Genomic DNA, 21,070 nt, shown 5'->3' with positions numbered 1-21,070 from the left:
GAGATACAGGCAAACGATGGAGGTATCGATTGCATCCGGATTCCGTCATTTTACCACTAGACAGCTCTTCTGGACAGGCTCCTCCCCCCTGAAGGAAATGTGAGCCCTTAGAACAAACGAGCACTACCCGGAATATATGAAGAACACGTATAAACCAACCCAACAGAGCGTAAAACTATCCAAATGGGGAAATGGAGGAAGAACATGAGCAAACAGTGAAAGAGAAAACGCCACCAGCCAATAAACAAATGGAAGGATGATTAAGCTTGCTAGGAATTAGAAATGTTTTTCTAGATACAACTGCCTTAGTTCCCCTATTGGATTGACTCAAATGCATAATATTTTAAGTATTAACAAGAGCATGTGGGAAATAAGTACTCAAATACTCCAATGAGAGTGCACCCAGAACGTCCACTTGGAGCATACTGTTGATGATGTTCATGAACCTTTGACCTTGCACTCAGAGTGTAGCCCATGGACTACACATGTCAGTCGCAACAGTGACAAGCAGTGCAGAATGTTAGCTCCATCTCACATTTATTCAGTCAGAATCTGCACGTACATGCTGCCCCCAGATGCTTCAGATACCTCCTCTGAGAAGCCGAACACAAGAGATAACACAAGGTAACACAAACCCATGGTTATCTCGGAGAAGGGTCTCTAGGCCTGTTGATGAAGGCATGAAATCCCAACTCCTTGAAAGGCTGAAGCAGAAGGACCCAAGGCTTGTCTGGGCTACAGAATAAGTTCAAGGCCAGCCTGAACCCTGATGGGAAGTGAGGCTAATGCCAGAAGATGTAACTCAGTAGTAGAGATGTCTACCAAGATCTTCAGTCATGGCCAAGTACTGAATTTATTATTCATCTATTTATGCGTGCGTGCGTGCATGCGTGTGTGTAATGTATGCAGGTACCCTTGGGAACCATAACAGGGAATAAGATCTCTTGGAGTTAAAGGTGTAAGTTTGTGAGCTGTCTGACATCTGTGCTGGAAACTGAACCAAGGTCGTCTGCAAGAGCAGCAAGTGCTCTAGCCACTGCACCATCTGTCCAGCCCACACATGAGAACAGTCATACAGTAATGTTTATCAAAGTGGGATCTTCACAGTGTGTGCTCATATATATATATGAAAGGCACAGTCCTGGTTTGGGATTCTGCTCCTGCTGTGTACTAGCTCTGGGAATGTTTGTGGGTGATTTATGTCTCCTATGCCAACTCCCTCACCTGGAATGTGCCGTATCCATTCACGGGATTGTTTGGAAGATGGTGTAAAGGAAGATGTGCAAGGTTTGGCACTCGGCTGTACTAAGTATTCAACACATGTTAGTTCAGATCGTGCTCAGCATTTTCACTTAATAATAAATGATGATAATTCACTCTCAGTCCATAATTATACATATTATATAACATATGCATGCAGCCCAGGAACTAAATGTATACTTCTAAATGTTTTATTATGTAAAAGGATGCACAGAAATTTTTCTATGCTGTTTCTATAAGTAAAAATGAGTCAGGTTGATCTATAGGGTCTGGCTGTGCTTCATTAGGCCACCTAGCCCTGCAGGCAGAGAAGCTGGTAAGGTCCTGACCACATGGGTCTTCTCTTGACCTTCATAGCAACTTCATAAGGTAAGCTATCCCTCTCGCTTTATGGCTAGGAGGACTGTTTTAAATGTCAAGCATTATAAGAACAAACATGGTAGAGGGCTCTGACTTTGAGCCTAGAGCATCTTCTACTACAACGATAGTTTGCGGATAACCACCTCCCATGAAGGAATCAATAATCAGACTTACAATGACAGACACTGGAAGTGCACTGGGAAAGAAAACTGGAAAGGAGAAAGTTCCCAAGCCCCACTTGAACATTGCCCCTGAACAGGAAGAGATGTCAATGTACACACACACACACACACACACACACACACACAGACACACACACACACACACACACACACACACACACACACACACACACACACACACACACACACTTTTTTTGAAAGTAACAGTCTGGTTGGAAATGGCATTTCTAGAGGAGTCCCTAGATACAGATAGTACCAGAGATCTCAGAGCAAGGGCAAGCACCTGGAACAGTCTGGAATGGACACCAGGAAAGCAGGAAGGGTCTGGGATGAGCCACAAAATTCTACATTAGAAAATACCTGGTGGCTACCTAGATGCCTGGGCCTAAAGTCAGGAGGCCCCTTCACTTTGCTTTATCCCAATCCCTCATTCTCAGCCTCAGAAATAGCGGGAGTCCCCCATGAGGAATTGCAGGTGCCTGCTAGACATGAGGAGCAGTGACCTTTTCCATACGGGTACATAGCAGTCTGGGACATCATCTGCCCATAGGCATGCTCTGGGTTGTATTGTCTGCCAGATGGCGAATGAAATATTCAACAGTCCCACCAACTTCTCTCAACAGCGAGGTTGAACAGAGTGATTTCGGTGGAAAGCCCAAATTACAAGTGGCAAGAAACAGCTGGGAGGTAAGTCTGCAATCTGCTTCTGACAGAGCTACAGCCCAGCGCTCGGGGCAGCTTGGGTTTGCAGCACGCTGAGATCCCCTCCTCCAGAGATGTGGACTATGTCATCAAAGGATTTGTCTAATTCTGGTTCCAAGACAAAATGAGAGATGCGCAAAAGCACAAAGTGCTCAAAAGAGCGAACTCAGCTAACGTTGCCTCACCTGGTGCCTATGGATTCTCGGACGAGGCAGGACAGATTCATAAGGAACACTACAATCACTGTCCCGGCAGAGCCCAAACTCATAGAGGCCTGGAGACTCGTCCACCATCCACAGGCTTCCCCTATAAATATCCTGAGGGGCCTGGCCAGCTTCAGAATAAAGATGTGTTCTTCCCTCAAGTAGTTGGACAGACAGGATAGAGTCCTTGCCACCCAACCCCAGATAACTCGCCGGGTCTCCATCAGCTAACAAAGAAGGAAGCCTACCGTGTTGAGCTTGTGTGCACTGGAAGAGCTCACTCCCATCTCACTGATTTTCCTCCTCATCAGATTGTACTTTAAAACCAAAACCTAGCGCAGACTTGTTCTTCAATAAGTTATTAAAAATGTTGTACTTCCCACCCTCTCTTCAGCATTGCAATAACCCTAAACGATGTTACCACTTGTCCTGATGTCCTTTGATCTAATGACTTTTCTTACTTCTTCATCTTTTCCCCTACCTTGGACATTGCTAGCATCCCCGTCTGTGTTCTGCTATCTCATTCTCACTACTTAGACACCATTCTCCTCCGCGGCCTCCCCCATTACCCTACTCTACACGGTCACTAAGCACTGCTGTTCCCAAGAGTCAGTCTAAGTCTCTCTCCAGTGCTAGTCCACTCCAGTCATACAAACTTCCACCTACTGTTAATTATATGCACATGAGCTCCGCCAGCTCTCCCCTCCAAGCCACAAGCTATCCTCCCAGCACCCTCCTAACACAGCACAAAAGCACCCAGAAGCCAAACGGTAAAACAAGCTCAAGAGTTGCCCTTCTCCCCTCGCCTCCAAATCTGGTCCTTCGGTGTTCTCTAACTCAACAAATGACCAAAGTCTGTGCAAAAATTTACAGCTCCCTCTCCTTTGTTCCTCAGGCACTATGACTGTGTTGGCTGTGACCACTAGTTACATATGTCACCTTGTCTGCTACCCTGACTCTCCCTTTGTCTCTCACATAGACTATGGATTGAGAACAATCTTGCCCTTTGGCTCCTGGGAAACAGAGATAAATCTGAGTTTTGTCTAAAACAATAACATCAGCACCTATCACAATGCTGCATAAATATCTAATAAATTAATGAATAATGTTTTACTTTAACTATGTGTCATCTGTTAGTATGAAAGGACAGCAGACCCCGTGTATCAGAAGTATCCTGTGGTAATTGAAGCTACACTCTTTTGCATTCTTTTCTTAAATCAATTTGGACAATAACCTTCTCCCAAATACTTAAAATACATAAAAATCACACTATTAGTCTCAGATGACACGATCATATCTGTAGAAAACCAAGTGCCAGTTTATTGTATTTAGTAAGGTAGTTTGACAAATTTCTGGGTGCATAATTAATAAGTAAAAAATGTACACTACAAAAAATAATTTGAATACAGTGAAAAATGAAGCTTACCCTAGCAAAATATACTTGACATTCAAGTTTTCCAAAGTTAAGCAGGAGGGGCCATATCTCCCTGTCTCTATTCCAGGACATTCCTGGTCTCCAGCAGATGTAGCGGTCACTTCCTACCAAACATTATTTTCCTAAATGATCCCTCACATGGAGTCAGAGGGTCTTGGTAAGTCAGTAGAGGCAGGTAATGAGAGAAGTTAGAGGATCTAACCTATCACTGGGTTACAGCACCAGTGCCTTCCTAACTTTGAGATAATATCTTTTTTCTGCCTCACCCTTCTGGGTCATCATCAAATAATATAAATGTTTTGTTTTTCAATATGTTTATTTTACTAACAATAACTACAATATATAAAACACAGAGTGCTTGGAATAAAAGGTTTTTCCCCATCTTCCCCCTTGACCCAGTTCTCGGGTGTCCGTCTATCCACTGGAGTGAAATGGCAGAGATAAGCAGATATGGCATGGGGCTGGCATGCAGACACACTGGCCATGAAAGGTCAGGCATCTTGGCTCAGGGATGGTGCATGGTGCATGAGTGTCTGCAAACATATGAGCTGAGGCCTTCAGTCCAAGATGTGAGTCCCTAACCTCACAGGGCACGGAGCCTTCCATATCAGACTGCAGCCACACAAAGAATGAGGAGCTCAGGAGTGGGACACATTCAAGTTTATTAACACTATGAATTCAAGACATAACTGACTTTCTCATCCCTGTTTCCTCGAGGAAAATCCCTAGCACCTAGGATTCTTCTAAACCCCTAAAGACTACAGTAAACCAGGAAACATTCTTGTTGTAAGAACTGTCTCCCAGGTCGGGAAGAGGATATGACTAAGTGGATGTACCTTTCCTCGTAAAGTCTTGGTGACTCAAAGTCCAATTCTGTCGCAGTTCACCCTGGGGACCAGAGTTTATTACTCTAGAGCATGGGGAATAAGGTATGGGCAGGAACATAAGCGACTTGGAAGCAGCTGTTATAGTCAAGTCTAGAAAGCTACAAGGCCACTATGCACAAACAACCAAGTAAGAGTCCATTATTAAAACCAGCAGCTTAGAGCAGCCTCTTGCCACGAAGACCTCAGGCCACTGAAGCTCAGGGGAACAACACTCATACAGGCAAGACTCACAAAACCTCAGTGACATCACTGTCAGGTACACGTCAGGGCAACCGTGTAGGCTTTATTTTGTTTAGACACCTGCTGATATTTTGGTTATACATCTAGGCCACGGTCTAGAGAGAAGAAAAGACTGGATACTCAGGTTAGCTCTGTCTCCACCCCTCTGACTATATGGGAGTGTCAACAGTCAACAAGTCCATCTAGGAGGACCTCTTACAGCAGGCAGAGCTGATCTTATGAGAGGGGCTCATTCTGCTCAGAAAGCAGGGCTGTATAACTAACTCCCACCCAGCTTCTGCAGGAAGCCTTTGCTATGGCGTTCTCTCTAGCTCAGCTCAATTATGACATGACAGATTGGAAGCATCAACCAAGCTCCAACCACCACACCTACTATAGTTATTCCCACTCAGAAAGAGACACAAACTGGCCTCAAAGCCCAGAAGGTGAATACCAGGCTCCATACTGGCACGTGCCCTCCAACCGACAGCTCTGGCTGCTGCTGGACAAGAGGAATCAAGTTGGTCCAGGACTAAATAAAACGAAACAAGGGAGCTGAGCAAGTGCCCCGGTGGGTTCCCCGCAGCTTCCTGGCTGCAGAGGGAATGCAGTCAATCAGCTGCTTCCTCCTCCTGCTACCACGTCTATACGGACTGTACCCACAAACTGTGAGCAAAAGTGAAGCATTCCTTCCTCAACTTACTTCTGAAGGTGCGTTGGTCATAGCAATAAGGAGAATGATGAACACTGCATGGGATGGTGTCACAGGAGCAGTCACTGGCCTTTCTGCCAGACAGCTCCATACTTTTAGCCCTTTTTTTTCCTACGGACATTTCCTCACAATCAAGCTATCGCTTTCTGCAGTGGCTGGTTTTCCCCTCAATACCTGATAAACTTTCAGATTCGTTGCTAAATCGTTATTCTTAATTTCCCATACATTGGGCAAACAAACAGCTGGATTACTAGAGTTGGTTGTAAGTGAGAACAAAGAAGAAAAATGAGCAAGAGGCTGGGAGAGCCTCCCCTGGATGAAGAACTAGAGGGTCTGACACATATATTTGTTCGCTGGTTTTCTGCCTTCCGGTGTCTTCTGTGTCCCAGAGACTTGCCCTTCCTATCGCTTTCTGCAGAGCCTCCATCCAGACTGATCCTTTTAAGATGCAGAGGTGACTCATGCACCCTCTACCCTAACCCTCCTAGTTACCTCCAGCCGCTTCCCACCACCCCTCCCTCAGTGTGAAGTCCACCCTCCAGAGCCCTGTCTGACCCAGGCCCTCCACTGCCCCCCAGCATTCCCAGGCTGTGTCTGTCAATTCCGTTCAATCCATCACTTTAGCTTATAGCCTCCATAGGGGACTAGAGAGGAGGCTAAGTATGGTTAAGAGCACCTGCTGCTCAATCATGAGGACCAGAGTTTACATCCCAGCACCCATGGGATGTAAACAGATACCTGGAACTCCAGCTAAGGAATCTGAATCCCTTTTCTGGTCTCCACTGACATGTGCATACATGTGCGTGCACACGCACGCACACACACACACACACACACACACACACACACACACACACACACACACATCCCCATTGGACCATGGTAGATTATGTACTTCCTCATCTGATACTGTAACAGCAATGGAACAGGGCGGAACAGTAGCTCCAACACACACAGGCTGGATTTCCTTGAACAAATTACTTAGCCTTTCTGAGCCTTGGCGATCTTATCTGTAAACTGGAGGTGTTTATTTTACCCACCTCATCACTGTGACAAAGACTAAGCTGGTGTGTGTGGGGCACCTCCCATATCACATGTCACCAGTCTGTTTTGACGCATAAGACCTGTATGGCCTCATTCTGTGTTCAGCAGAGTCCTGACCATAGTTCAAGTTCATGCCCAGTAATGCAGAACGGGTCAGAGCATGCAAGTCAAGATCCAGGCAGCGATTCCGTGTGGGCGGCCATGCTCTACCTCAGACCACCCCTCTTCTATGTCGTACCCTCCACTCTGCAGCTACCACGGGCTCCTCAGCTTCTGTCTGGCTCCCACTTATCCAGTGGGATTCCCTGCCCACACCCCCCTCTTAACCAAACTCTCCATCCAGGCTGCATCCTCTCTCCTTCCCTGGACCTATTGGTATTCCAGCTCCTCCCTGGGCCTTCTCCTCTAATTCAGATATAATTTTTGTTCTGCTTCTCCTTTTGTGTCCACACCCTCCCTACTCCTGGTCAGACCCAGGCCACCCTCAGCCAGCTTTCTGCCTCCTTCCAAAGAGACATTCTTTTTGATAACATTCTCTCAAAAATTACATCTTCACAGTGTTTACCTCCAAGTTCTCAAGTTTCGCCACGCCTCGCTTAAGGTATTGACTTTCCAATTCAGGCTAAATTATTCAGCAGTTCATTTTCAGCCCAACTCTTTTCTTCGGGGCCAGTTCTCCAGCCCCGGTCTCCAAACAGCCTTCATGTCTGAGGACATGTTTACAATTCATGCTCTGCCAGACATTAAAGGGGAAATGGAGCGCGCCCGGGCCTGAGAGGCAGAGCACGCTTGCAATTCTCAGCAGAGGGGCGGGCCCACAGGAGATTTTCACAGAGAACAAAGACCTATGCATCTACTGCTGATGGCCAGGTAGCATCAACAGCTCTGGTTTAAACGCAGGACTTTTGCTAGCATGAATTTGCTCAATGAACCCTTCCCGAGGACCCCTGACGAGCTATCTGACCACAGCTAATGAGCACAACAGGCTCTGAGTCCTGTCGATCTTTCCTGGGATGAGGATTTTGTGGTTTTCAGCCTTCATGATACTCGCTAACTATTGAAGGAAAAAGAAAAAGAAATGAGGGGACCTTGAATGTAGCTCATTTGGGAAAGTTCTTGCATGGCAGGAAGACCTGAGCTTGAGCCCCAAGTAATCCATAGAAAACCAAGGATGATGGTGCACATTTGTGATCTCAGTGCTGGGAAAGTGGAGAGAGACGACTCCCTGGGGCTTTGTGGCTAAGGCAAAACCCATAGGGGACAGCATCTGAAGCATGACACCTGAGGGAGGCTTCTGACTTCTACACACACACACACACACACACACACACACACACACACACACACATATCCACAATCTAGACACACATAGACAGATAGAAGGAAAGAAGCCAGAGACCATCCCTGGTGGGGCGACTGAGAGAACAGACAAACAAGATGTGGAAGTTTCCACCCAGCGGTGCTTTGGCTCTGTTTTCTAGACTGGTGTCTTCTCTTCAGCTTGGGACTTCTCCTCCAGCTGCTTCCCAGATTCTCATGTCCCACCCCTGCACCTGCCACTAGTAGTCCTTCCTGATGCTTCTCCCAAGGTTTGGGCTCTTCCTTCTCCTCCACATTGGCCCTGGGCTCCCAGCTAGAGACTCGACCTGCTTAGGTTAGAGCACAGGCTCTGATCTAGATAGGACCAGGACTATTAGTTATATAAGGGTAGAAGGCCAGGTCAGCATGGGGAACGGGGACTCCCCACTGAAAGAACGGAGGAGAACTCTCACTACCTTAGTAGGCCTGGCATCCGGAATTTCATTTTCCTCCAATGTTTCCTTAATTCAGGCCCAGCTTTAAGGCTTATTCTAATGACTACCTCAAAGAATTGGCTTAGAGAAGGGCAGAATCATGAGGTTGCAGGACAGGGCCTGTCCAGGGCTTCTTTACACCCCATGGAAACTGAGACAGTGTCCCTAGTGGCCACACAAAGGGGCTAGAAGCCAATAAAAGGCTGCTACAGAAGGAAACATGTATGGCAGTCAGAGGAAAGGAAGGTTAGGCAGGGCCAAGAGCACCAAATGAACCATTTTACTTTCCTTCAAGGCATGTGCATGAGGTGTGTGTGTGTGTGTATGTGTGTGTGTGTGTACATGCATGCACTTGTGTGTGCACGCACACACACTTGTGCATACACATGAGTATATGGAGGCCTAAGTTAACACTAGGTTTCTTCCTCAATCACACTCTACTCTATTGAGGCAGGGTCTCTTACTGATCCCAGAACTCACCAATTGCAGCTAGTCTAGTTCACCAATTTACCCAGACGATCCCTTGCCTCTGCCTCTCAAGTGCTGGCATTACAGACAGCCCATGCCCACCCAGGTTTTAGTGAGTCCTACAGTTCTGACCCTCACAATTGCAAAGTAAGCACTTTATGTACTGATCCACAACCCCACTCCAAATCCAATCTCTTCCCTCTTGTTCCTTTCTCTTCTTGCTGGATGCTCAAAGCATACCAGATCTGAGGGAACAGGACACAGGACTCTAGACACCTGCCATCCCTTTTCACACTCCCTTCCCAGAGAAGCTTCAGGTCCAGCAGAGCCACTGTAGGCATCCACCATCTTTGACTGCCATATTGAGTTCCACTTTCAGCAGATTGATCAAATAGAAGTGGAGTCCCTCTCAGCCAGCGGTAAGCTTAGTCTACCTCATCCAGGGATTTGTATTTTAGGCACGAGTTATTTAATCTCTTAGCAACATGACAAAGGAAAGAAGCTGATGAGGAGAGACCCCACTGTCTTAGGACAATTGTAATGGGCCATGTAGGTCATAGATGGGCAAACAGAGAAGCTGGTTCATGTGCAGCACTGAGGGAAAATCATGGCAAGGCAGGTTGGTGGTGATCTACACTCAGACCTGTAACTCTAGCACTCAGGAAGCAAAGACAGAAGGAACACAAGTTCAAGGCTGCCCTGGACTACATAACAAGACTCTGCATCTCACTATAAATAAATAGGAGAGTTATGAAAGAGAGAGAGGTAGAGATAGGGACAAATGTACAGTAGTTCTGATGTTAAATGTCCCCTAAAATCTGTGATTCCTAACCAAAGGCACCACTGAGAGGCAATGGAACCTTAAGTGGGGAACCTTATAGTTGGAAGAATCTGGGTCATTGGTGACATATCTTTGAAAGAAATATTAGTGCCCCATGTCCTTGCTCTCTCTCTCTCTCTCTCTCTCTCTCTCTCTCTCTCTCTCTCTCTCTCTCTCTTTCTGGCCACCATGCATTGATCAACCTTGCTCTGCCATGTGCTTCTTGACATAATACGCTGCCTCCCCACAAGTCTAAAACCAGTGGGGAAAAGCAAACAGGAACTAAATCCACTGAAAGGTTGAACCAAATAACCTTTTCTCTTAAGTTGAATATCTCAGGTACTTTATTACCATAATAGAAAGCTGACCGAGATAGAGGGAGGAAGATAGGAGAAGGGGGAAGAGGAGGAAGAAAGGGAGAAAGGAAGAAAAGAAGGAAAGGAGGTAAAAGGGGAGAGAAAAATAGGAGTAAAGTGGGAGAGGAGAGGGAGAGGAAGAAGACATCTACAACTGTATGTTCAGTACATCAAATCCTCTGACCCTAGTGGACGCTAAGGTCACTCCACTAGGAGTGTTCTTACAACTCACAATCCTGGACTCACACTTTACATCTCCACTCTCAAATTCTACATGAGCATTCTGAAGAAATCATCTGCCTGTGAGAACAAGGCAAAATAACCAACAGTGAGAAAGTGTCAAGCTCCAGCTGCTCTGGTAAGCAAACCATGTCACTACTGAGCAGCTCAGCAGGGCCGAGAGGAGAGAAGCCATCCACGCCTGAGGACCAGACACTCACCACTCTTGGGTACCACTGTAGCACCTATACCTGGAGAGAAGCAGAGCCTCCAAAAGGAATCAGTGAGATTGAAGCTGCAGAAATAGCTTCATGGCTAAGCTCACTCCAGATCCAGAGGGTCCAACACTCTTCCTTTGAGTTTCCACAAACACCCTCAGATGCACAGAAATAAAAATAGTTTTGAAAAACTCAGTGGGACTGGCTCCAAAGGTCACACTCCACCTCATATCCTCCCTGTCTCTCCTTCTCCCTCTCCCTAATCCTCCCTCTTCTTCCTTACCCTCCCTCTCCCTCATGAAAGATGTGTGACTGCCCACTCAAGAACCAAGAGATTGGCAGATTCACAAACATAGATGTTCCAAACCAAAGCAGCTTAGGAGATTGTGGTTTCCCAACCCTACCAGTTAGAAACCTAAAACACGCATGATACCTTCTTACTTTCTCAAACTAATCAGTCACTGAACACAGTTTTGTGTTCCTTACTCATTTCACTCATTCCAAAGGGCCCTCCCATTGGCATGGTCCTTCAGTAAGCACTTAAGAATGGAATGTTTCATAAAACCAAACACCTGTAGCCAAGGAGTTGACAGAATGCTGGGAGAACTGTGAGGATCCGCTCCTACAGTTTTTCACTGTTACTTCTGTACTCGTGCTAACCTCTGAAATGAGTCAGAACTGTTTATCTTAACCTTTGGGATGATTCTTGACAGGAGATATACTACCAAGCTCACTGCCCACAAGTAGAGATGTGGAGTCAAAGCACCTTGCAGCTATTCCGTACTGAAGCAGGGCAGAGTCATCCAAGTTGTACCAAGAGCACCGTAGTCTGCGGTCTCCCCCCAGGGAATGCAAGCACATGATGAGACCAAACTGGACCTGGGAATGGAAGGAGTAGTCAGATGAGGATGAGGAAGACCTCCAAGAGTACAGAGCATGGTGCAGAGTCATAGCTACGAAGGTTCAACATGGGAAAGCCTTGGACACCAACAGCCCCATACCGTGTTTTGTATGTGTGAATATGACAAAGTAGCTGTTGGGATAAGTGAAGGCAAGAGGAAAGACAAAGGGAAATGAGGACATGTAGGTTGATGTCATTATGCAGGCGCGGACTGGCACAAGTTAGGTCAAGACCATGACTGGACAGTAAACAATTAAGGCGGGGACAAAGCATTTGTAAATCCAGAGAGAAGGTGAAGGAGGACAATCAAGACAGAGATGGAGAAGGGTGACCCAGATCTGGGTGGTCTTGAATTGCCAAGGTAGTTGGGAGGGATTTATGCAGGCAAATTTATCTTATCTAGGTGGGTGGTTTATATTTTTATCAATTGGTTGTGAGTTCATTGTGAGGATGCACTGTGGATTGAGAATTTAGCATACAGATCTGATTGATAAGTTATAGTTTATTGAGTCATGATTTTATTGGGTTGTTGGGAATGTAAGCAGAGTCTGAGACAGAGAGCCGCAATAGGCCAGTCCATGCTGGACTTCTAGAGCCCTGACTTTAGCTGGGAGAGAGAATTTGAGGCTAGCGGAGAGCTGCCGGGAGAGATACTAATTAGAGATAAATTATGGTTAGTTCCATTCAGCCCCATGGGTGCCAGAACTAACACTAGAGACCAGCATGGCAAGGTGGCACACTGGAACAGCTCTCGGACCACCGGGATCAGAGAATACTTTGGGGGTCAGCGAGGAGCTGCTGAGATAAATTAGCACTAGTTCCTATGGCTCGACAGAGTCAGAACTATCGAGAGAGCTCAGGAGAGAGGTGCGGAGCGGTATGCTTGGAAACTGGTCATGCTGCTTTTTTACCACAACAAGACAGAAAGACAAGGAGGGATCAGCCTTTGTAGGCTTCCTATCAAACCTCACCTTCCGGGGGTTGGGGTAGGCCAGAAGCAATGAAGGAATCTGGGCCTGGAGGGAAAAGGAGGCTATTTGTGTTTTTAGAGATACGAAGATAATTTAGGTTAGGCATGGTAACACATGTCTATGATCTCAGCAGTTGAGAAGTAAAGGTGATAGGACAGAGAGTTCAGGGCCAGCCTGGGCTACATAGACAGCTCAAGGCTGATAGGACCAGGTGTTATGTAAGATCCTATTGCAAAATAAACAAACAGAATCCTGCAGCAGGCAGGGGAAGCAGAGAACCTCAGGGTTTCCTACCGAGGGTGATATGTATAAAGACACGGGAGTCGAGTTTGTGTGTCTTTGGAAAAGAGTCCCAGTAATTAACTCAGAATGGGTCACATGAGTGAATTTTCCATGATCAGCTATGTGTGGGCTTGATCAGCCCAGTGAACTGGCTTCCCCAGGTGCACACTGGGAAACTCTAGGAGAAGAGAAACAGAACCATGACTTACCACCGCCACCCCAAAGGCAAACCTCCAATGGCTAACTTCGGTTGTCAGTTTTGTTGGATTAAGAAACTCTAGGCTATCAGTGAGACATATGTCTGTGCTTGTCTGTGAGGGTTTCTAGAGGGAATTAACCAAGGAGGAAAGGCCTACCCTAAATGGGGAGGCAAAACCCTATGCTTTTCCTCTCTCAGCTTCCTGGTCCACCCAGATGTGAACATCAGCTCACGTTCCTTCCTTGCCTTCGCTCCCATGACAGACAATTAGACAGATTAAACCTCACCTCCCTGTCAGGTATTTTGTCTGAGCACAAGAAAAATAACGGACATCTGTGGGCAGCATCCAGCCTCTCCAGTCCTAGGTTCTGCTCTCACCTGCTATTTGTCCGTGGATCCCTGACACTTACCAATGTTTGCTGGACGCAGCAGATGATCCTTACTGTTTGCTGTCCTGCCCCATCCCGAGGGGTAAATGCTCCCTGTGTAGTGCCATTGACTGAGAGAAATCGATCACCGTCCTCCTCACTTGTGATCCTGATGTGTTTCTCTCAGGATGCAGCGAAGCTGGCTGCTTCTGTGTGACTTCCTGGCCATACTAGGAGCATCATGTTTCGTGATCAGTGATGGTTCTCTACAAATGCCTTTCTATTGCCAGTGTCCCCTGGGTAATCAGAGCTAATATGTCTTTACTGCATCTATTTGTCACTTGGAATGTGTAGTGAGGTGTCATGGAAATTTTCCTAAAGTCTACTTGGTCTTTCAGAATAAGTCTGTGAGTCACCATTTTCTCTCCCCCAGCCCCTCTCTCTCACGTGCTGTGAACAAAAATGAAAAAAGCCTTGAACTGAGAACAGAGATATCTCCATCTTGAAAGAGGAACAGAGGCCTCTCCATCCTGGTCCACTCTGATATGACTTAAGCTAGCAACCTGACCTCTGTCTCCTCATTCTAAAATGGGGGAAGTGATTCAGTGGTTTTTCCAACAGCATTCCTGGGGTATCATTGTGGGGCTGACCAAGAGCCCAAATACACCCGTGTCCTCCATATTTTCATTTGGAATACATTCGGAGCATATGTAAGGATGGTTCCTCTTGGCCCCTTGGTAATTGGGTGACCCATGTGACTGGTTTTGACCAGCGCACTCTGGTGGTAAGTTCTATGTGTCACTTTTAATGTAGAATGTCTAATTGCAGATGTTGTCCTCGGCCATTGTAACTAGCCATGCTTAAGATGATAGCTGCTCCCTCAGCTTGGGTCTTAGAGCCAAGCCCATCCATGGTAGCCATTTCACACAAGTGAGAAAAGTCTGATTATATTTCTAGATCATTTCTCATCACACACAACATAACAAATCTGAACTAATACCCCACCACCACCATACAAACATATACATGTTACCAGACCCACATCTGTTTTACATATTACACTTCTATGTAAGATTTAACCAAAGCATCTGAGGGCTGTATTTCAGGAAGCCAAATATACTCATGTTGATCTCCAGGTATCTTTCTTAGTGGCTTTGCACACTTTGACTTCAGTTCCTGGCCACGAGCCCTGCTTCATTTGATAGGCACTTACTGCAGTGTTCACTTTCACACACAGTGTTGTGTTCCCTTTTGGACATCAGGACAGTGACCTAGTTTTTCTTTACCACACTCTCACTTCTCACAGTGTTCAGAACAGACTTCCTGCCAGTGTTGACAGGTCCACTCTGACAAGGTCAGGCCTGCTGCAAGCTGTCCCCACATCCTCTCCAGTTCCTGAGGCAAGAATAAAATACGTGTCCCTGCTTTTGAGTTAAAGCCAGTCTAGGTGTTTCAGTCAACTACTGTCCCTTACTCATCAGAGCTATCTGTGTAATTACATCTTACATGTATTCACGTAGTAGCATCTTCTATAAGACACTTACTGGCATTTTCTTGAGATGGACACATGCAAAAGCAATGTTTCCTTGCTAAGCTGATGACTTCTGGAATCTCCAGGGTCCCCTAGATGGGAATGATTCTTTGATTGTTATAGACGGGTCTAGTCAGAAGTTATTTAGCTTCGTTACACCTAATAATCTAATGTCTCTCTAAGATCTTAATTTAGTTGATCTGAGGAGTTGGCCTGGGGATGGTGGTTTTTGTTTTTGGTTTTGGTTTTTTGTTTTTTTAATAAAGTAACTCTGATAAGACAGCCAGAGATCCACAAATGGAAAAGTATTAGGTCTGACTTCCAGGCTGTGCTCAACCTCTGCAATCTATAGTTAACTCCAAATTCTAGAGTGTGCAAGAGATTCAAACCACTCAGCTAGCACTACTCTGGAGGAACGCACTGGCCATTTCTAAATATCCTCCCCTTGGGAGTCAGCAGAAACCAGGCAGTAAAGGGGCTGAGAACTCATCTGGTCTGTAACAGCTCAAGAGACCTATGGCACCTGGATGTGGCAAGATGTTACGGTGAAAGAATCAACATGAGTTCTCAGTCAGGCCAGGTGCTGAAAGCAGAGCCCAGAGTGGGAGTGAGGAGGTGGCAGCAGCAGCAGCAGCAGCAGCAGCAGCAGCAGCAGCAGCAGCAGCAGCAGCAGCAGCTGGAAGAGGACTGAGTGGGTCCCAGACAGACACAGTGTCTCAGACCAGGGGAATCAGGGAAACCCAAAGGAACAGGCCACAGTGATCCCTTCCTGGAGGAAGAATAGGAGGTTCCTGGGTGCTGGAGCCAATGAGAACTGAATTTTCAACTAAAGTAACAAAGTAACTGGAGTGGGAGGGACCAGTAGTGGACGGTTACATCGCAGGAGAACCAAGAGCTGGACCAAGTTAATCTGGCTGTTGAAGGATCAACTCCATGAGACAGAGGCTAAGACTAAGTTAAACACTGGGAGCTTTTAGAAACCTGAATGGAGTGGAGGGTAAAGCAGCATGAGCTGGGAAGGCAGGGATCACAGTCAATCTCCTGCTGCAGGTGTGACAACAGTCTCTTGGTTTGCAGCTTCATGGGGCTGGGTATGGATTGTCTGGTTTGAAGACAAAGTGGTGTCCATGCACAGAGTGGATGGAACCCGTGTCCCCAAAGCCACAGCCAGAGCTCAGCTGAGGCCTATTTATCTCGCTTGGCAACAAAATGGTGGGGCTACCTGCTGCCAAGTGCAGCTCTAAAGAGTTGGGCTAGGTAGCTGGTATCACCTGGGCTCTTCCTGGCTAGTCCAGGGTTGTTGTTTGGCAACAAGTCCCAGCTAAATGGACACAAAAGGCTTTGAGAACCAGGAACGGTCACCTGCTCTCCATCCTTGTCTCCATTTTTCCTCTCATTATCCAATGCCTTTGCTGGAACAATGGCTATGGCCCAGCAAGTCCAGGAGGCTGTGTTAATTGTTCCTCATGACAAATTTGGGCACATCCTTTTCCAATTAAAAATTCTTTGAGCTCAAGGAGAAAATCATTTAGGGCTCATTATCGGTTTTGTATTTGAATTGGCTAACAGAAGGTTGAAGTTAATGGAAGACTATGGCAGAACTGGGCTAGAAGTTTGAAAGATGGATTTTAACCCCAGTTCTGAGGTCCTCCATTTGGGTACACGATCTAGAGCTAATCAGTTCATCTCTTCAGGCTTTTATTTGCTTCTTAATAAGAGAAGTTATTGAACTAAATGTCCTTCCAATTCAGGTATTGTCAGGACCCTAGGACTCAACAAGGCAGGATTTCACTTCCTTCCCATCTAACACAAAGATCGGGAGTATGGGAGTGGCTGACTTTGCACAGTAGGTATGTGCTTGTTGTTTGAATGGAGGTAAAATAGAATGATGGCCCATGCCACATACTTTAGGGCATTGCCCATGCAATTGCTGCCAGTCCAAAGTGAGGAACAGACCTAAAGCAGTAAATGTCAAGTGAAGAACAAGTTCAAAGAAACAGTAAGACTGATGTCTGAGTCTTGCACTGTAAATTCAAACCCTCAGCATCCACCAGTCCCTAAGGACCACTCCCACATCACACCAGCCCATCTGACAGGTCAGAAAACTAAATGTGAGAAGGGTGGCTTGCCCAAGGTCTCAGGTATAGATGGTAAGACAGCTGGAAGCCATCTCTTCTTTCTCTCCCATGCATGTCTCTGTCCCACATCTCTCAAAAGAACAGAAAAAACAAAGAAGTGAAGCTGCTACCTTAGACAAGGCTCTAGAGTTGGTAACCAAATGAATTGGTGGCAATTCGACTGCAGCAAAACACGCACCAAAAGGTTTCGAAAGACACCTTCAGCCCCCAGATCTTAGTCTGTGTTCCTAGACTACTCCCCAGCCTCCCACCTCTGTGTGTAGTTCCAAACATACACATCCCCCAAGAGGAGATCAGACGCCAACTGGTGGGATTTTCTGAGACTCATTTCAAAGAGTTGTTAGTTTATCAAGAACTGTCGCCAGCAGTGGCAACTGTTAATGTCCCTTCCTCATACTCAAATCATGGAAATCCCCCTCTCCATCTGGCCAGTGGCTTCATAAGTAATGTTCTCATGAGCAACAAAGGCCTGGTCAGCAGGTTTCCTTCCTATGAAACAGAAACATAAAGTCCAGGTCATCAAAGCTCATGAATTACTATGTACCAGATTCATCCACACAGAACCCTGCCTTCACTAGGGTTCCTCTGCCTCGGGATCTCATGGCTTTCTATACCTTCTCCCCAAAACTTTAATTACTGGGTCTCCTTACCCAACACAAACAGGTTTTTCCTGCCTAACGTGAGGAGTTTTGATTCCTGGCTCTTGAAACTCATATGCAACAGTACTGGCGATTTCCATGGCTTTGATTAGACACATAAGAAATACCCCAATGGATGCTGTGTGTCTTGTAACTTCAGCCTGGGGAAGGCATGATTGTATGCGTGCGAGGCAGCGGGTCACACAGCAACTGCAATCAGCAAGCAAAGAATAGACAGGAAATGAGGCCAGACTGTGACACCGGAAGGGAAAGGCCTGCTCCACTTCCTCCGCTGAAGTGCTATCTAACAAAGGTTCTACAATCTTGCTAAACAGCACTGCCTGGAGTACAAGTGTTCAAACAATTGAGCCTGCCAGACCAGTTCACATTCAAACCGCATGCCCCAGGCCTGTGAAGCCTGGGCTTGCATTGCTATTGTCAGCGCAGGCTTATCTCCTATTATCAGTGCCACACAGAGTAATGCCCTGCCAATGTTTCCCCTACTTTCCTCATAGTTGAGACAAAAACTGACAGGAACAGTTTGTGGGAGGAAATATTTGTTTTTTCTGGCTTAGAGCACAGACCCTTTGTGGAAGAGAAAGCACGTCAGGTGGAATGGCTTAGTCCATGGACATGGGAGCTTTCAGATGGTCATACAGTGACATCAGAGAGGGAACTCAAAACTTGGGGCCAGAATTAGGGGCCAAGTTCTGGCCTTCAAGGCCAATCCCTAGTGGACCGTGTCTACCAGCATGGCCTTATGCCCCCAAAGGTTCCACAATCTCTTAAGACAGTGTCACCATCTGGCCACAAAGTGTTCAAACCTTTGAGCCTATGAGAAGTTTTACATCCAATCCATAATAGATCTTTGTATTCTGACTTCCAGATGCTGGGGACACAATATGTACGTGGCCAGAAGGCACGGCAGTCCAGATGCACATAAACTTGATGGTCATCTGACCTTAAGTTAAAGAGTGTATCCCCGGTTAGCCAGTGGAGGACAACGTGATCACGAAGAGTCCTGAAATCCAGAAGGAAGCAGGAGAGCCAGACCTGGAGAGAGAGCAGCATGGCAGTCCATCAAGCCCTGCTGCCAGGTACAAGAGGGAAAGAGATAACAAGGCTAAGGGAAGAGGATACCTCCTGCCAGGAAAGGAAAACAACAGTCTTTCCTAGATCCGCCCAAAGGAACATGACTCTGTGACATCTTGATTTGAGCCCAGTGAAATGCGTTTTAGACTTCTGACTTCCAATGCTAGTAATCAAAGACAGTAATCACAGGTACTTAAAGTTATTCACTTTTACTATGTGTGCACTATATTAGGTGCCATGGTAGCAAAAAATTTCTCACACTGCCTATTACAGGATATAGGATATAGCCTGTATATACTGCCAAGCAGGATAGAGGACTTGAGTTAATATTTTTCTTCTAGCTATACAGAAGGATGTGCGGGGCAGGATGTAAACAACCCTCTGTGTACTTTTTTATTTCCTGTATGACTTTCCAGTTTTATGTCTCGATGGCTTTGTCTTGATTTATATTATCTTTCTCACTTTATATGCATAAGTTACAAATAACTCTTCTTTCAAACTAATGATGGTGAAATAGAGGTCAATGGTTTTAGACTTCTCTTCTCAAATATGTCATTTTTAAAAAATGTTTTATTAATTCTTTGTGGATTTCACACCATGAACCCCAATCCCATGCATCTCCCCATCCCTCCATACCCACCCTTCATCATTGCAACCTTCCACATAAAAGAAAACAAAACAATTACATTTTTTTTTTAAATCTCACAGTGGGAACTGCAGTGTGTCACTGTTTGTCACACACTGTACCCTTTCGCCCCAACATCTCTACTTGAAAATGCTCATTGCGATGAGTCAAGCCAAATACTTCATAAAAATAACATTTTATTTATTTATTTAATGTGGATGCGTATCTTGCTGCATATCTGTCTGTGTGATCTCTGCAGAGGCCAGAGGAGACTATCAGCCCCACCCGGGACTAGAGTTACAGAAGGGTCCAGCAGCCAATGTTCCCAACCACGGAGCCACCAAGCACTGCAACTACTTTTCTCACGATGAATGAATGAAAGAACTGAAGAGAAAACAATTTGGAAATTAATCAATCAGTTAAACAAATAATAATCGATTCCAAGTGATTTTAAAAACAAACCAACCACACACCTTACAGCAGATTTTGCATCTGCTGGTCTCAGTCTGTTAATGCTATGAGAATGCAGTATTCTGGGACTGTAAGGTGACTCAGCTAGTAAAGGTGCTGTGGCCAAGCCTGTCAGGCAACCTGAGCTTGATCCCTGGGACCTGAAAGATAAGAGAGAATGAGTCGTCCACTAACCTCCATGTACATACTACATGGAAGCATGAAAGCATCCACCCACTTCACACACACACACACACACACACACACACACACACACACACACACCACAAGATATAGATAGCGTGTGTGTATTTAGTATAATATGTGATCTATGTATATATATACATATATATACATATTTCAATAAAAAGAAATACCATAGACTGGGTTTTAAGTAAAATTTCACCTCTTTTCACAGCCTTCGGCCTGGGACATCACAGAGTACTTCCTAGAAACTCCCCACTGCTAAGAGCTGCTCTCTTCTCTTGCTGGGTCACCACAGAGCCAGTGGTTGAGATGTGGGAGGAGTGGAGGTCTTGGGCACACAGACTCTCAGACATACTTCCTGAATGACTTTGGCCCTTTGGGTGAATGCCGTGGGCATCTCAGTGGGGGAGAAGTCTTAAGGCTACTAGGAATGCCTTCTTCTGCAAGGACTGAATAGCACAGCAATGGGTTTTACCTCCTTTCTGCTTGGTGATGAGTGTACTTCATCCCCACTGCCCCTTTCTCCGGCGCAGAACATGTCCAGTGCTGTCAGTCTACAGAGACAGCTGTCAATCCACAGATACGCACACTCTGAAAGGAGGAGAACGTAACACAGGGTTTTTCCATCTTCCTCCCACTGGCCTTGGAATCTCTCCACGGATCTTCTAGTCTTTAGAAGTGTGGCATAAAGTCTCCTGTTTCAATCTTACTTCTTACTTATGCATTTATCCTTCACTAATCCACAAATGCAAAGTGGATAGGATAAAGCGACAGGCACCGAAATGTGTGC

At 46.0% G+C, this 21,070-nt stretch overlaps 1 long non-coding RNA gene across 1 annotated transcript; it reads right to left on the bottom strand.

The window, feature by feature from the left end:
• Positions 1-13,648: 13,648 nt before the first annotated feature.
• On the bottom strand, positions 13,649-20,716 carry LOC116893940. The gene is made up of 3 exons (XR_004387014.1): positions 20,480-20,716; positions 20,097-20,234; positions 13,649-13,829 (listed from the first exon to the last, which is right to left on the bottom strand). It is a non-coding gene; the product is annotated as an uncharacterized LOC116893940 (long non-coding RNA).
• Positions 20,717-21,070: the final 354 nt, after the last annotated feature.

This window comes from Rattus rattus, chromosome 2, assembly GCF_011064425.1.
Source record: "Rattus rattus isolate New Zealand chromosome 2, Rrattus_CSIRO_v1, whole genome shotgun sequence".
Lineage (NCBI taxonomy): Eukaryota > Metazoa > Chordata > Mammalia > Rodentia > Muridae > Rattus > Rattus rattus.
This window is presented reverse-complemented; position numbering and strand designations above follow the sequence as displayed.